The sequence below is a fragment of the Cydia pomonella genome, chromosome 20 (genome assembly GCF_033807575.1).
Source record: "Cydia pomonella isolate Wapato2018A chromosome 20, ilCydPomo1, whole genome shotgun sequence".
NCBI classification, from domain to species: Eukaryota; Metazoa; Arthropoda; class Insecta; order Lepidoptera; family Tortricidae; genus Cydia; species Cydia pomonella.
The window spans coordinates 7,511,843-7,528,409 of NC_084722.1; the positions used below are offsets into that span (position 1 = coordinate 7,511,843).

At 37.2% G+C, this 16,567-nt stretch overlaps 2 protein-coding genes across 2 annotated transcripts in view; one reads left to right on the plus strand and one right to left on the minus strand.

Annotated features, from left to right (window-relative positions):
- Positions 1–16,567, minus strand: part of LOC133529401 (apyrase-like) — a 192,007-nt gene that overhangs the window by 39,839 nt on the left and 135,601 nt on the right. The gene's annotated exons all lie outside the window — the stretch shown is intronic.
- LOC133528905 (potassium channel subfamily K member 18-like) overlaps positions 15,551–16,567 on the plus strand; it is a 39,491-nt gene continuing 38,474 nt past the window's right edge. Inside the window, exon 1 of the mRNA XM_061866405.1 lies at positions 15,551–16,467. The gene's annotated coding sequence lies outside the window, so the exon portion shown is untranslated. The remainder of the gene's footprint in view (positions 16,468–16,567) is intronic.

The window sequence follows — 16,567 nt, forward strand, 5'->3', positions numbered from 1 at the left end:
GCTTCAATCTGCTGCTCTGATTTGATCAGGATGGGCTGGGATGCATCCGTTTGTTTGACAAACACGTTTCCTTGCCGGGTCCAGCAGTGTTTGTAGTTATGGTTTTTACGAAGGTCACGTGCAAAGTAGTGAAGCTTTCGGGCTCGCGGAGTTAGAGATTCCGATACATAAACTGGCTGCTTTTCTCCTTCTATGTTTAGACTCAGCGTATTAAATTTGTCATCTGGATGCAATTTGTTATATTCTTTTACTGCTTGGAGCAAAGCAGTGCCTTGCTGGACCGTCTGGAACTCAGCAATTATTTTATTTTGGTGAGCAGTCTTTAAACGCCTAACATGCTTAAGGTTATTCGGAGAGAAAGGAAGTCCCAATGAACCATGCATTAAAGCAATTAAATCACTCAAATCTTTATTTCCGGCATCAGGAATGTTTCTTATTTCTACTATTGTAGCACTTTGAGCCCTCTGTAAGGCTTCCACTTGTTCTTCAAGGCTGTTTATTTTTATCATGGCATTATCGTGCTCAGTAGACATTTTCTCATATTTGTCATTCAGCTTGTTGTACATCAATGTCGTATTTTCCAGAATTTTCTCAATTTTGCTGTTGGTCTTGATGATTTCTGTGTTTTGTGCCTTCAAGTCATCAATTGCTGCATATAATTTCGTATTTTGAGCATCCCTGTCGGCTTTGAAGCTATTAAGCATCTCACGTATACCAGATTCAAGTGACGTCATATCGTCAAAGTCCAAGCGGTTTTTCCTTTTTCTAACATTTACATTGGACGTATCCGCATTCTCAGACAGGTCAGGATTCGACATTGATTTATTGTCAGTTGGTGTTCCCATTTTTTTCTGCTGTTTTTGCATATACTACAATCCTTATGCAAGTAATCGTCTGTTCCTAAGCAGGTGTGTTGCGGAACTGAGTTACACTAATTGAACACTATATTGTCAAGTAGATAAAGTTGATATTACTTTGCACAGTATTTAACTTTAAACAAAGTTACAATATCGGTGCAGTGAATTGACTTATCGCAGTGAGCGACAGAGGTGGAATGATCTTTTATCTTATCTTTATCTTTACAAACAAAACTATCTATCATGGCAAAATATGAGTATCTCTCTCTCATGATCCTCAAGGGGTCAGGGGATCATGTTAATTTTGTGTGTGAATATTTTATGATTTTACCAAGCTTTCTTTTCTTAGATAAGGTAAGGTGGGGTAAGACGAACATAGTTTATTTTACTCGGGATAAGAAAAACAGTATGAGGATTCCATACAAAAGTTTGTCTTGTCCCAGTGATAGTCTTACCCCAATTTGCCTAACTCATATATAAATAACTATATTTTCTTTAGATTAGCAATGTTTTTGCTAAGAAATAGGCAGGTGAATACGAAGAGTTTGTATAGGTCGGCTCAAAGTACCCTCATCAGGGGAACGAATAAACGAACCAACGAATGAGTAAATTGATTTATTGAGGGCTCCAGGGACTTGGGTTTGGTAATAATATTCTTTTCACACGTGTTCATTATTAAACAGAAGTGCCTATTATAGGGCGTTAGAACATTCTGGGTCCGGGCCGGGGCTTCTGACACTTCGTTTTCTATGAAATATTATAACATGACAAGGATGAATGACATGATGTTGTCTATAAAAGACGAACGGACGCCCCGGCCCGGACCCTCATCCGGTCCGAGGCATCCGACACGTCATTTTCTATGACGGCTGATCGGTGATCACGAGGGGCTTTCCGTAGAAAACGAAGCGCCGGAAGCGCTGGCCCGGGCCCGGCCCGGTCTAGCGCGAGTCATCCGTAAATTGAAAATCCCTTGCCCCTGGCTACGACGAAGTCTATAAACTATATTATAACCATAGTCGGCCTTTGAGAACCATAGTGGTATTTACAACATTAAGAACTATTCAATTAGTGACAATGTTCGATTTGTCAAAAGTTGAATTTTGAAGTACAAATGATTTAGCCAAAGTCCGCTGCAGCACTAACCGCACCTCCATGTTTCGCGCTCCACGTAGGTAGTTTATAAGTTTTTATTTGTAGATTTCTGTATTATTATTTGTTATTCATTATGATTTTAAAAATACTAACAGTAGCTTATAAGTATCTTGATTGAATTGATTTTGTATATCGAAACTTGGTTTTCCAGGAGCGTAGTTTACACTAACATTAAAGCCATTATGGATCTAGTGTTGGTGGCATTACAAATTAAAGCAAGAAATATTACTTTGCTAATCCGCGAGAAAATGACGTGTTAGTCAATCAGTGCTAACCCGTACTTACTTGCATATTTAAATAACTGATTGACTAACACGTTATTTTCTCGCGGATTAGCAAAGTAATATTTCTTGCTTTAATTAGCATGGATTTCCGCAAAGTAACGCCTGATTCTATTAATTATTAATTATAAACACGTAATAAAAGTTGGCTATGGTTTTAAACACGTTTTAACTAAGTATTTGGCCATATCCTAGTTGATAATAAAAACCGTATAGTTTTCATAAATATTTTAAATATTTTTATATCATCTACAATTCTACATAGATATAATATCTGGAATCAGTAATTTAAACTATATATCTGCTGAAAAAAGTTTAATGTTATATAAACAAAATCATTGAAAAGCAGGTTCTCTTTTTAAAATCCGTAAGTTCTTGACATAAGCGTTTCGTTATTCCTCGTGTCAATCGGCGTTTCGTTTTACCCAACGATCTATGGTATATAACTTTTGAAATTTACTAGCATTAACCAACTATTATATTTTAACAATATTCATAACAATGTTAATGACACTTTATAAAACATTAAATTATAATAAAAATACCATAAAATAAACTCTTTAGGTGTATTGCAGACCTCATCAAAGTTAGACAGCTATATGTTTTTCTCACTCTACTACTTTAGTGTGCTTCTGTCTTGCTGTAGCTACAACCACGCCATAGTATTAATAGGAATAGTTTTAGCAAATATCTAACAGTTGGATAAATACTGGCAATCTAAAGTAATCCGTAACAAGTCCGATATCTCCGTAATAGAATATTACGGCAGTCCTCAGTTCCGACTAAACACCATTTACAAATATTTGCACTAGCTGTATCAAAGCTCGAGGAAAATGCTTATTTTTCTTCTGACATTAAACAGTGGGTAGGTAGATAGAGAAAGACATAAATTGCATGAAAGAGACACGAATGCCGATTCTGTTTTAACAATTTTAATGTTTTTCATCTTAATTTGATACGGTATTGAGAGCAGGCGTCGGTTTTCACGTACCGTAAAATGGTCATACTTTGCTCCCCGCCGAGTAACTATGCTCCAATCTAGTAAAATGACTTAACGTGTAATATATTCAGATATAATACTTCTATGTTATTATTCTTTTTTTTTAATTTCCTACTTCGTGCACTTGTATCGTAATGTACGTACGATGTTATTATTTTAATATATATTTGAATAGCTACGTTAGTCAAACGAATAATCCTTCTGTTTTGGAGAGGCCTATTAAATTGGAGCACAGTGGAGTGTAACTTTGCGCCCCTCAGTAAACTATAGGTAGGGGCAAAAATAATCGAAAAATTAATTGCGGATCATGCTCCGTATTCATTGCTTCAGATATATAAATCAATTTTGAATAACGTCGATTTACCGATAAGAATATGTTAAATAAGTTCTGCTTAATGCCAATTCGTATAAATATTTAATAACGGATAGTTTAAATAAAAAAATCAATATTTTCTTAAGATAGGAGCAAATATCGGAGCAAAGTAGGACCATTTTATGGTACTCCAATTAGGAGTCGTCTTATAAGCTCTCTCGCTCGTTCTTATCGGGGCGCGTTGGATGCCTGATGACATGGCTCAAGGTCTTATTGTATCAGAACCTTATTAAAGCCTTAAAACAAAATTGGCCTCACGGCGTTGAGAAATTACGACCTTTCAGAAGATTTTTAATGTCAGATTTCGCAGCGATAAGAAGAAAACGGATTTTAGTTGAAATATCGCACTGAGATAAGTTTTAATACTTTTTCATAATATGAAAGTGAGAGCTTAATTTCATTTAGGAGTAGATAAGCAAACTATTGAGCTTAATCGATTTTATTTTTATTATGTGGCGTAAGAAAAGTCTTCATTAGCGCAAATAATTCCCCTTGCTGAAGTTTGAAAAAATAGTACCTAGTCTGCATCAATAAGTAGATAATTGATTACGTTCTCTAATAACTTTACAAGATGAAATATCTTCTTAATTGTATGTTTTGAATTGTTTTGTCTTTTAACCAATTTTACCATTGAGTCTAGTCGAAAATGATAGTTGTTATGAATAGTGATTAATTAAAATTATAAAGCTCATCCCGTTTTTGTAAAAGTGCATGGCGGATTATCAATGAATTCATTCATAATTTATGCATGCAATTTCGCATTGCACTGCACCTACCTCGTTTTTGCATGTTAGGTTTTATATAGCTGTAAGTCTTAATATAAATTTTTATTTTTTACTTTGTATATTACTAACACACATATGGGCTGTAAATGCCTGAAATAAATGATTATTTAATTTTATTTAATATGCCCCTAGTCTCTATAAAAAATAGAGTGTGATATATTTTTATTGTTAAATAATGTTCACAAACAATTGTTGACATCGGTATTTACATTTAAAACTTACAAGTTTATACATGAAGGGAGTGGTGTCAAAATCACTAAAATACAGGTAAACATCGCATGCAAAACAATTATAAGTAAATAATTATAAAATATAAGCTTTTTTCCTACATTATGATGTTATAAATTTACTTGTGGGTGCATGTTCGCTTTGTCACAACAACTATTGAAAATTTTACATAACCTGCATATTGGAGAGTTAGTGCCTCAAACTAGGGGTATAGTTTGACGTTAACGCAAATGTGTACGTCACGTCACGAAATCGAATAACTTTACACTAGGGGCTCTGATCTTCTAAGTGAGGCGTAAAGAGGAGTTATAGAATTTCGGGGGAACTTTTGAACGCGAATTGTAGGTAGAGATATATTTCAATTTGTAAAACTGTGACGTTTATGGTGACACTTGACAAAAAGTCTTGACTTTACGTCAAAATCGATGTTGATATATGTAGCTTGGACCGCTTTTAACCAATAATATTGCTTCAAACCTGGTACTGAAGAAAATATATTTTAGGTTACTTTTAACAAATCGACTAGCAGGACCCTAAAAGTAAACACAGCCGTACCGTATCCACAAAAGAGTTTGATAGGATTAAGTCTAAAACTGGCAAATAAAATGGAACCTTACTACATTGACATACGCTCTAAAGTATTTATTTACTGCGAGACTCTGTAGATGGTTTCAGTTTCTTCTTGTTGGGACAGATCGTGTGGGTTTCTATAGGCGCGGTTAGCTCATACTCATACTTGTTTACTTTATCGCATGGAGCGCCCTTTCGTCGCGGATATAATAAGATTGGAGGTGATAAAGGATCCTTTTTTTAATCGAAGAGTAATCTAACTTTTTTACTTTTTAGAGCAATGTGCCTTTACGCTATTTATTAGCAATGCATCTTATTAAAATTTGTAGTTGCTGAAATTAAAGAGAATAGGGTCCGTCCACGCTGAAGCGCTGGTGGCCTAGCGGTAAGAGCGTGCGACTTGCACTCCGGAGGTCGCGGGTTCAAACCCTCGTTCGTACCAATGAGTCTTTAGGAACTTATCTACGAGATATCATTTGATATTTACCAGTAGCTTTTCAGTGAAGGAAAACATCGTGAGGAAATCGGACTAACCCCAATAAGGCCTAATTTCTCTGGGTTGGAAGGTCAGATGGTAGTCGCTTTCGTAAAAACTAGTGCCAACGCTAAATCTTGGGATTAGTTGTCAGGTTGGCTCCCATGAGCCGTGGCAAAATGCTGGAACAACGCGAGATGCATGTAACTGCGTCGAAATATCGGGCGCTCGAAAACAATACAAAAATAGGTGATCACGGTCCATATCCCGGTCGACTTTAGTCTAGTGAAACTAACCGTGAATCATTTAAATCTGTCTTTGTAATATTTTCAGAGACAGACTGATGAGATCCATAATTGCTTCATAACAAGAAATTACTATCTGAATCTTATCGCCCGCCAAGTTTTCCTTGAAGTGACAAGTGTCTCTGTCAAGAGCTCCAAGTTGGTGCTAACTTAGCTTGGTCGCATATACAAAATATACAGGATTAATTATAATTTTGTGAAAGTCTTATCTCGGTTCTGTTGAATACACACAAGATCAGGTGGGGAAAGAAAAACATATGTATAGTTTATTTTATCTCAACTAATCTTACTTTGAACTTAGTTTGAACTTTACACACTCTATTTTCATGATAGGTATCTATTTTCGTGGCTCGCTGGGGCTATGTTGCCATCCTGACTCCGATGGGTACACCTCTTCCGACGGCTGATTTACGAGGACGGAACCCCTCCCGAATTTATTTCGAGTATGTAAATCCTCAGCCAGATACGTTTGCTAAGGACGTCATCGATTGCTTGCAAAACTTTGGAATCCTTATTGAGTAACTTTTTATACGTTGTTTATAGTAAATAGGTAAATATTTGCTTAAGAGATAATTTGCCTAGCCTGTATATCAATATTTACTTACTCATGTCTGTTTGTCTTAAGGTTATCAGTACCCCTAGTGTAAATTTTATCGACATCATAACGTGACGAACGCGTTTGCGTTAAGTCTCATTTTGCATAGGATTTTGAGTTTCCAAAACGTCCCGCTTGGCGCGCTCTTTCAAAATCCAATACAAAATGAGACTAAACGCAAACGCGTACATCACGTTTCAAAATCGAATTTATTTACACTAGGGGTACTGGTCATTTAGATGAAACGTGGTTCGAAAGTTTTTACACCTTTTTGAAAAACCGGCCAAGTGCGTATCAGAGCACCTCCATACAATAGAAAAATAAGTTCAAGAACTAAAACCAGACTAGGTACTAAAAAAATCACCCACAAAAGTATAAAACAAGAAAAAAAATCTCACGTGGAATTGTCATTCGGGTTTTACACAATATTTTTGACTTTCAGAGCGATTATTTCCAAAAGTATTCACATATAATTAATACATTTACGTTCCTTACTTCGTTAAAATATATCTGGTGGTTTCTGAGTAAAATGTCTGTGACATACGGACAGACGGACATGGCAAAACTATAAGGGTTCCGCTTTTGCCATTTTCGCTACGAGAGCCTAAAAACATTTTCGATTTGTATTAAAAATCTGCCTTATGGATGAAGAAATTTGCTCTTTACAATCGTATTAGTTTTTCATATAGTAACTGTCTATACATATATAAAGTCTCAAATTGTACAGTCAATGTCAAAAGTACTTTACGAGCAAAAAGTTAAGGGTCCACAAGACCACACGCTCCAAAGTGTTAAATTAAACGGAGCCTAGCACATGCGGGACCGCAAGGCACCGAGGCGTACAGTCAGCGACAAAAGTAAAGATAAAGACTCGCAACTACATTTAATCGTCGAACTTTTGTCGATGTTTAGTAAGTGTTGTAATTATAAAACTCTCGTGAGACTCGAACATATTAACATTATTTTAAACGGGTTACTCACGTATTATTAAGTCAAACGCTCTATATGTTTCGATTCAATTTTCGAGGATCTTCTTCACGGAGCACCGACTGCACCGCCTTTACTTTTTACCTTTTTAGTTTTATATTTGTGTAGTCTATTTTTTCATATCAAATATTTTCCATTTGTTTTACGCAATAAAATAATCTGTTTTATAAATAAAACGCCTAGGTTATTTACGCTGTGTCAATTTACACTTTGATGTTCCCATCTTTGAACTAACTACCTGTTTCTGTTTGCTAGAAATCCTTAAAGAGTCCGTTATTTGTAATGGTATCCGGTGTTACAGCCACAGACGAAGTTTGAATTAAATCAATCCGGGTCGTTTTAAATGCTCGAGTAACATTGAGGACCTAGAAATAATAATATTACAGATAGGTTTATCATGGGTTTATCTCATTGGTGGTACTTCCATACAAGCCGAAAAGCCAGGCTTGACTTAGTTGCCTTACCAAAATTACGTCAAGATAAGATCAATATACGAGTAAATTGTTTTTAAACCGCGCGCCAAAAGAACTCGTGTTATTTAATTCAAGCCACAGCGGCGGCACGAGCGTGTTGCAAATTTTTGGCGTGGCGCCACTTCCGCACGAAAGAAATCAGTTAGTATGATCTATCCTGATTATGTGATAATGTAGGTACTTTTTAAAAATATACTAAATCATATCAAATATTTTATACAAATTAAATATTTAATTCGAGAGGTATATTTATGAAAATCTGTAAAATTTAACTATTTTAATCGACCATTCAAACTTGATTATAAATATTGTGTCCCACAACTCCCACAAGTGCTTTGTGGAGAAAAGTTTTAAACGGAGCACTAAAAATAACTATGACGGTGTTACCACTTTAGTAACAACGTGTACTTCCAACTACCAACAGTGATTTAACTTCAATGTACCCACACAGTAGTTTTGTACGGAACACTAAAAATGACTGTGTTGCCACTTTAGTGACAGGGTGTACTTCCAACAGTCATTTAACTTCAATGTACACACGACGATCAAGTGCCGGAATTCCGGATGGCCGCGTCTGAATTTTCAGTTCGTACTATTAGATACGACTGAAATAGTGGACTTTTATATATTTTTCGAGCTTTCACGGAATTGTCATAAATGTACAGAAAATGTGACCTCGGTCACGTTCTATACATACAAGGAATGTAATAACTACACCTTAACAAAGTCCCCCGCTGCGTCTGTCTGTTTATATGTATGTATGTTCCCGATAAACTCAAAAACTACTGAACGGATTTTCATGCAGTTTTCACCTATCAATAGAGTGATTCTTGAGGAAGGTTTAGGTGTGTAATTTGTTAGTTTTGCGTGACCCGTGCGAAGCCAGGGCGGGTCGCTTGACTGATATATTTTGTATATGGCCTTTTCTAATAAATGTATTGCAGGTAACTTAGCTTTTTTGAAATTCGAAGTGTGACCTGCGCTTTTGAAATTCAGTATGTTTGCAATGTCTTATATCAAATTGTCCCTGCATAACTTGCTTAACACAGTTGTTTGAGGCAAAGTTGCAATTTGCCCAACGTTTCCTTGGTACACAATGTCCCCGACGTAGGATGTAATTACAGGGGAGTAATCAACACGCGTCCCGGCGGGCCGCTGGCTAATATCTATCACAACTTGCAAATCAGATTTCACAAAGTTGTGTGTACTGTGTTATACCTTTGGTTATACTAAAAACTATGGAGAGTGATAAAGAGGCTGATACACAAGTCCTAATAAGTCCACCCGGTCGATCCTCCGCGTTTTCTGGCCGAAGATCATACTGCTGGCTGCGAGCTAAAGGACTGAGCTGGAACGAGCCCAAGACGGCTGCTCAAGAAAGAAAGGCGTGAGGGCACCCCGGAGGTGTATAGGGCCTCCACTCTTGTGGAGGCATAAACAGCAACTACATAGGTACTGAAAACTATTGTATGTATCTGTTCTTGAGGCCACTATTGGGACGTAGAAATAAAAACACGAGCTATCCGCTGCCTAAGCACTGCGCACTGCGATTAATTTTTTGCAGTTACAGTCTTGCAAGTGTGTGCACTTATGAAGCATGCCGCACGCTACAATTTCTGCGGTTCCGAAATCACAAGAAATTAATCGCACTAAGTCTAAGTCTCTCCTCTCGTGCGTATGTCCAGTTCTTTACCCTTTGAATATGATGCGCATAAAGGTGTTTGGCCATTTTTATCTGACTGTATGTCTGTCTCTGGCATCGTAGCTCTGTCGATGCGGTTTATTTTACCTGAAAGCGAGTTTCCTTGCGATGATAAAAATCAATCCCGCAGTTTTTGACATATAGCGTAGGGGTTTTTTTACCTATTTTTGAAAAACTAACTTCATGAATACGATGGCAATAATATTTATCTATACTAAACTAGCCTATTATAAATACTGCAAGAACACACTTTAAAACATTTTAATCCCTAGAGCACAAACTGAGGAAGAGATTAAGTCGATAAAATGAAAGGCGTCTAAGCCTTCATTTTACAATTACCAACACCACTAAACCCGGTTTTAGAGCTCATCCACTTGTTACGGGTTGAGAAACAGCGGCCGCTGGTTGAAAGTTTGGGAAAAACTTTCATACAAACGCTAGAAGCGGTCCTGGTCTTTATTGGCATGTCTCTCACTATTGTTTGGCATATCAACACAGTCTATAATTATGCTATGTATGTACTAGATAAAAAAAAACTGGCCAAGAGAATGTCGGGCCATGCTCAGTAGGGTTGCATATTAGTTACCCTTCTGTCACAATAGGTTGTTCCGGGACTGTTAGTAAGTATCATGTACATTACAAGCAAAAGGAGTAGTAACTTAGTAAGGTACTCGACCTTCGGAGTGCTTTGTACGTCTTTTTACTAAATAGGGAAGACTTTTTGCGATTACTCAAAAACGGCTTAAGGATGACTCACGCTAATATATGGGCCGGGGCCGGGCCGCAGCGTCCGACACGTCATTTTCTATGATGGCTGATCGGTGATCACGTGGTGCTTTCCATAGAAAACGAAGCTCAGCCCCGGCCCGATCTAGCGTGAGTCATCCTTTAACCGATCATGTTCGCTATAGTTTTCATCGAAAGTATTCGTTATTAAGGGTTTCTTTCACGTTTCTTTTTTCATATTTTTTGTACACAAGGGCGGGCACCTCCTCCTCTGGAGTAGCAGGCGTACATAGGCTACGAAGACTGTTTACCATCAGGCGGGCCGTATGCTTGTTTGCCACCGACGTAGTATACAAAAAACAGCAGTACTGCTTAAATGATACACCTTTCTTTTCGATTTGCCATAGTAAATAAAAGTAGTCAAAGAGCTAGAGAAGTTTTCTCGAAAGCGTTAAGCTCTTTTTACCGCTAGGAGTAGAGCTTAAAAATCTGGCAAATTATTCCAGAAAATTGACATCATTGTAAAATGTAAATTTTTCAAATCTCTTCTGTAACGGAATAAAACGGCTACCCACGACTGCGTCTAATTATTTCACAGAAAATCACCCCAAACTCATTTCCATACATTAAAATTAATTATCCAACTACGTCCTTTGATTTTAGGGACCCAAGGCTCAATGAAGATGGAATATAATTTGATAAAACCGTAAGGACCGTGTCTAAAACGAGCGATTGTTAAATTTTAATGTGTGAGCTTGAATAATTCAGGAGTTTCGATCGATGGAGGGAAAAAAGTGGAGGTCGCTGAATCTACTTTATATTTTTCAGCACTTGTGTAGTTTATGAACTTCAGTAGACTGTTAATGTTAAGGTTACATTCGGATAGTAATTGTAGCTGCATTACTGTTGCGACATTACCGCTGCGGCTTTGACGCGGGCGCTATCACTATTAATGTCCTTAATAAAATGAGTTTTCATGGTTTCATGGTTTTTCAAGTATTTGACAATGATCCAGTGAGATTTCGAGGTCAGAAATATGAATTTAACAAGAGTTTTTTTAAACCATAGAATTAAATATTGAATGGTTGCTAACATAAAAATTTTGAAATATTGTAAACTTAAATTACATTTTTTTAATAGCCTACATTGTGTCCCACTGCTGGGCAAAGGCCTTCCCAGTCTTCCGCCACCCATCACGGCCTTGTGCATGCTCCCGCCAGTCGCCACAAAATGAGTCCAGGTCATCTCGCCATCTCGTTTTTGGCCTGCCTCTGCCTCGGGTGATCGGTGGTGCCCAATCCCACTTCAGCTTGGCTTGTGAACATAAATATAAACTAACAAAAAAAAACTTAATCATAAAAAGAACACCCCATCCAGCAAGTCCGCCAGCGGCATGGTGCCAATAGAGAATTTCGTATCTAAAAAAATAGCTGTCCTTTGTTTAATACACAGGAATGTAGATAGCTAATTGGGTTATAACTTATAACTGAACTTACTCGTAACCAACTTTTATATGTTAAATGACAAAAGGACAACTTATGACCTTATGTAAATTAACGTAAAAGCTTAATACCCGGCTCATAGAGCTTCCGCCTGTGATGAACTTACAATGCTAAGCTTTTAATATCACTGTCAAGCACAAGTTTTCCGTTACGTAATGTTTTATGACCGGAAACCCTATTCGGGGAACTTGAACAAAACTGTGGTGAATATTTAACAATTAACATTCATTACATTACAGGGGGAATATTACGCTAAGGGTTTGTTTCATGTTAGTAAAGTATTGGATATATAATTAACAAATAAATTAACTACCAGATAATAATTCCTGGAAAACTTACCACTGCTCTTGCATGACTTTATTCATCAGATAAGTGACAAGTAGCTTATTGCCTTTTTTTTAAATAAAAATATTTTACTGGTTTTTGTAAGTGTTTTTACAATATAGGTTGGGATCTTCTTTTAAGCAACTTTACTTGGACATTGTGAAACATATAATGACGAAGTGTGGGAATGGCAAGTTTCTATGAAAATAAAACGTAATAATGGCACCCTGCACATCGTTGTAGCGTTAGCTTAGACCATGGAGTTATTATTACTATAGAGAAGCTATACCAAAGAATGACATTGTCGCAATCGCCAGCTGTGCAACGCGACCAAAACCGTCAAATTCATGGCGCTTACGCGTTTAGGTCGCGAGATTCACGCTCCGCTTCTATGGTTTGTTGTCAATACAACAACTCATGACGCAAAATACTGGTATTCTGTACCTTCGTACGAAGTAATAATAGTTCAATGGCTTAGACGTCCGTATCTCAGAATAGGTATGCGACCTCAAAGAGATCTCACTGTCGGTTGCGGTCCAGACCTTTGTAGTGTGCAAATATTTTAATATGGAGTCGGGAACCGTGCCATGCAGGTGCTACCGGCGATATTATATACTTATATAAATAAATAAATATTAATAAATAAATATTATAGGACATTATTACACAAATAGACTAAGTCCCACAGTAAGCTCAATAAGGCTTGTGTTGCGGGTACTTAGACAACGATATATATAATATATAAATATTTATAAATACTTAAACACATAGAAAACACCCATGACTCAGGAACAAATATCCATGCTCTTCACACGAATAAATGCCCTTACCAGGATTTGAACCCGGAACCATCGGCTTCGTAGGCAGGGTCACTACCCACTAGGCCAGACCGGTCGTCAAAATGTTTACACTGGAATCGAAAGTTTTCAACTTGGTACTAAAATTTAAAGTAGGCATTGAAACTGGTACTTTTTGTCTGAAAAAGTCATAAGTCAAAAATAGGAAGTAACAATGTACACTTTCAATTCATTATCAACACTATACTTATTCTAGCTTCTATTTTTAGGTCTACTACTGAAAGTTTTCAACTGAATGCACCCGTTTTACAATGCCAAGCTGTGGCCTCATTCTTCGACCTGTCACAATGACATCGGTAACGGATTGATTGCGGTCTATAACTAAATCAAATCTGCTAAGGTCAATATGGATAAGTGTGGCTGCAGGATAAGTGTAACCGGCCTTCATCTTCTTTTCAGTCGTATCCTCATTGCGGAGGGTCGTGATTACCACGGACGCTTTGCACCAGCTTCTTCCTGCACCATTTGTAGGCAAGCCTGGGTCTTGGGTCCTGCATATGGCTTTATTGTCTCTATCCACCGGGTAGGCACTCTTCCTCCTTCTTTTCTACGTACCGAAAATTTTGCTCAATCCTTTTGTCGGTGAAATCGACAACTATGCAAATATTGAGCTTGGTTTCCATTTTCAGATTAGTATTTTTGATGGTATATTCCTCGACTCGAAGTGAAAACATGTTTTTACCACAACAGCTAAAGGCTCCTTTTATTTTTTCAAAAACTGATGACAAAGCATTTTATCCACAAGAGTGGCAAAGTAAATTGCTGCAAATTTCCATTTATTTCTTTATGTTGGCTAGTATAATTGACTTTCAATTTCAAGTGATGATTTTGGATAGTAAATATTTAATGACATTAATTTGAATTTGATTTGTAATGTTCTTTAGTTAGTATTTAACTCGCAATGGTGTGTTTCAAATTTTGTGTTTCACTCGGTAGCACAGTGTGCTTAACCCTCGGACGTGCCTTGAAACCCTCGCAACGCTCAAGATTCCACTCTTCGAGCCATTCGTTACGTTCATGATTGAATTTTAGGATCTTTCGCTTGACCAATATTATCACTTCGAGCACTTAAACAACAACTTTGCCCCTTGTAAAACAAATAAATATTTTCCGCTTACTCTTGCCCCATCATCGTTCTTCCTACGCTACTAGAGAGTTCACTAGCGTTTCCCGACCGTCGGCGTCTAGTCAACTCTATGTCTGCTGCTCTACGCAACGTTGGCGCAACTGCGCAGCGACGCTATTTTTCATAGCGCTGACTAGACGCCGACGCTCAAAAGACGCTAGTGTGGGTGGCCCTTCGAGTCCCAAGGAATACTCAAATTCCTTTCAACTGGGCCCAGGTGGCGGGAGTATAACCAGGCATTGTTACTCACGCATTTGTTATTAATAAATAAATAAATGATTTCTTGTTATTCTTGAAAAGTGAAAAGATAGTATTGTTTGATAAAACAGAACATTATTATTTACATTGACGGGTCTTACGTACACTTAAACTTTAAAATTACTTCCGACTTCCGTGGTCTCGGAGTGTCATCCCTAGTATGCAAATCATTCCAGTTGATAAACAAGATAAAGTGAGGGTCGAAAACTCATATCGCATAGCTAGATGTTGATCTCAACTTAGTGAGCCACGTAGACAATGACGTCCTTGAAACTTTGGAGAAAACTTTAAAGTTTAATAAAAATGTATTATTTTTTATATTAATTTCAATAGAATTGTTGTTTCTGAATATAGACCCAGTAGCTCGTATTCAGTACACTGAGCGCTTATCCCTATCTCTCTTCTTAACTTGTCTTTAAAGGATAAATAATCTATTTATAATACATTTAATTTAATAATTCATTTTACATTTGGTTTAAAGTATTTGTAAAATGTCATTCATAGAAAAACCTCCTAGCGTTTTTTGAGCGTCGGCGTCTAGTCAGTACTATGGAAAGGCGCAGTTGCGCCAACGTTGCGTCGAACAGCAGCCATAGGGCCACCCCACACTAGCGTCTCCCGAGCGTCGGTGTCTGGTCAACTCTATGGCTACTGATCGACGCAACGTGGGCGCAACTGCGCAGCGACGTCATTTTCCATAACACTGACTAGACGCCGACGCTTGGGAGACGTTAGTGTGGGGTGGCCCTTACAGTACAAAAATGAATTCAGATGTTTCAGATCGGTTTTTTAGGGCTTACGGAAAATTGAAATTTTTACACGTTTTAATCATGAGCAAATGCCATAAAAACATTCAAACTAGACTAATATTTGAAAGGGACACGAAAACATGTATAATTTTCGGATATTTTTAATTACATATCGTTAACTGGTATGCCATAGCACTATAATTTTGGACTAAATAGCTAGTGATATTGTCGAGGGATCTAATGAGCTAAATTTAAAACATAAGTATAAATATTTTCAGAGTAATTGAGATAAAAGGTAAAAACCCGAGTCATATCTTTTGTGGCCTTCTAATTTCCTGGCTTTAAGCTTCCTCTTAAATCACATTTTTATTCGGTTTAAGAGGAGACAAATGCAGCTTGGGGTGTGAAGACTGTGAAGACACACACCGTGACGATTTGCAACCCTAGCACATGTGAGATGAACTAAAGTTTAACCTCTACCCCTCAAATGATTCAAACAATATATTCTGCTGAATACGTCTAAACTATTTCCTAATTACTACAAGTACATAGGTATTTTATCCAAAATCATCAAACAGAAAAATGCATGTTATTAACCCTTAAATTAAAATGACAATCATAATGAAACTGTATGGTACGTTAACTGAAAAATATCTAACCAACGCGATGCCACGATTTTATTTTTTCATCAACAGCGCACAGCGCATGCCCAGCCCGCGGCCCGTACCGCGCAAGCGCGAACTTCTTGCAAAGATGGCCGATCGTGCCCGGCTCCTGAACCATTGTAGTGACTTATTTTCATCGTAAATCAAAACAAAAGCCATTATCAGGTCCAAAAGAAAATAAAACTAATAATACGTTCCAATTTTAAATTATGACCATGGATAAAACCAGTAATTTTGTTTCTAGTCGTCATTAAATGTGAAATACGTTCAGATTTTGCTTTGAGACCGTGTTGACAGATCAGTGACAATCGTTGGAGATGAGTGGCTGCAATATTTTACATGGATTATCTGGACTTTGTTAGGATTCGCGAATACAGAACGTGCTAGCAATTCCCGTCACTTGTTGAAAGAGGGACAGTGAGAGAAAATGGACCATTTTGGAGAACATTTGTCAACGAAAGCTGAGTGCAAAAGGTATTTGTAATGTTGATTACTTATTTCATAAATCACAGTCAACCTAATTATAATTTATATTTTTTAAATATACAGTCGAAAAGTACGCATAAAATATGAT